Raw genomic sequence first — 1,702 nt, 5'->3', positions numbered from 1 at the left:
GGCAGCTCAATCTGTTATTGTTAGAAAAAAATTGTAGTTGAACTATCGTTCTATTTTACAGTAAAGTTACATAGGGATGGATTGTTTATTTACTAACCAGCTTTGCCGTATGGTGACCTATGCAGTGAAGGCTTTGATGTAGGATGTTCTACTTATTTTCATTTTTTGTGCATATAATCATCTTGAGCTTACATGGATACCTCTCAGAACGTGGTGCAGCTGTTGCCGCCGCCGCCGCCGTTGCTACTTCCTTCACCCATCACGAGAGGAGCGGAAGGCTAGCAACGAAGATCGGTCGATGCCTTTTTTCTGACATAAAGATTGATCGGTGCCTGCCAGCAGCCCAAGCCTGATTAAGCACAATGGGCCTACATACGTGTATGGAGCAGCAGCCCAAGAAGAGCAGACGATGGCTATGGACCAGTCCAGGCCTGATTAACCACAATGGGCCTAGGTAAGTGTACCGAGCAGCAGCCCAAGAAACACCAGACCATAGCGGAACGATAGCGACGTCAAAACGCTGGGAGGAGCCATAGCTTGTTCCGTTATACTTGAAAGGACCATGATGTCGCCTAGAGAGGGGGGGTGAATAGGTGTTTTAAAATCTTTTATGGATTTGGCTATATCCTAATGCGGAAATAAACTAAGTGGATACTTTTCAAGCACAAATTCTAAATATACTAGGCTCACTAAGTGCACCAACAACTTAGCATAAACAAGATGAGACTAACGAGGATATGAGTAAGCACAAGTAAGTCACACAAACTTACTCAATGTATATCACGGGATATGAAAATGAATAATACACACAACCACCAGTAAGCAATACAAGCTTACACAAATTGTATCACAATATATGGAATTGAATGATACAAGCAAACTCAAGTAAGTTATACAAATTTATTTGAGCAATATCACAATATTTGGAAGTGTATGACACAAGTTAGTAATTCACACTAATCACAAAGTATATCAATAGTAGCAAGTATGAATTGCGGAATATGAAGTGTAGGCCTAAATAATCTCTATAAGGAAATGGCCAACACAATATAATGAACTACCACAATATAATAAGGACAACAAGTTATAGTGAATGCACGTCAAATGACCAAAGTAAACCACAAGTAAGGAGTTAGGGTTACGGATAACCAAAGTCACGGAGACGAGGATGTATCCCGATGTTCACTTCCTTGGAGGGAAGCTAGTCACCGTTAGAGAGGTGGATGTTACCACGAAGGCACATCAACGCCACGAAGGCTCACCCTATTCTCCTTAATATATCACCACGAAGGTGATTCCCAACCACTAGTGGTAGACCTTGAGGCGGCCTCCAAACCTTCACAAACTTTCCAGGGGACAAATCACAAGTTGATTCCTCACCGGAGCACTCCTACCGCCTAGGAGTCTCCAACCTCCAAGAGTAACAAGATAAAGGGGGGAATGCTCAAGACTTGCTCAAATCAAAAAATTCTTTGGTCAAAAGAGAGAGGAGGAGTTGGTGTATGCTTGGATGAAATCTCTCTCAAGAACTCTCACAAATCTCTTCGGGGTCTAGCACGAGAAGGCTCAAATCCCACCAAAAGCAACTAATGATATGGAGGGGTGGGAGAGGAGAGGAACAATGGAGGAGGTCAACAAATGAACCCTAGATCCACGGGATAGTTTCCCCCCAAATGGATTGGAGTTTTGAGGCTTGGGGAGG

This window comes from Triticum dicoccoides, chromosome 1A (assembly GCF_002162155.2).
Source record: "Triticum dicoccoides isolate Atlit2015 ecotype Zavitan chromosome 1A, WEW_v2.0, whole genome shotgun sequence".
Classification (NCBI taxonomy): Eukaryota; Viridiplantae; Streptophyta; class Magnoliopsida; order Poales; family Poaceae; genus Triticum; species Triticum dicoccoides.
Note: the sequence above shows the minus strand (reverse complement) of the source record.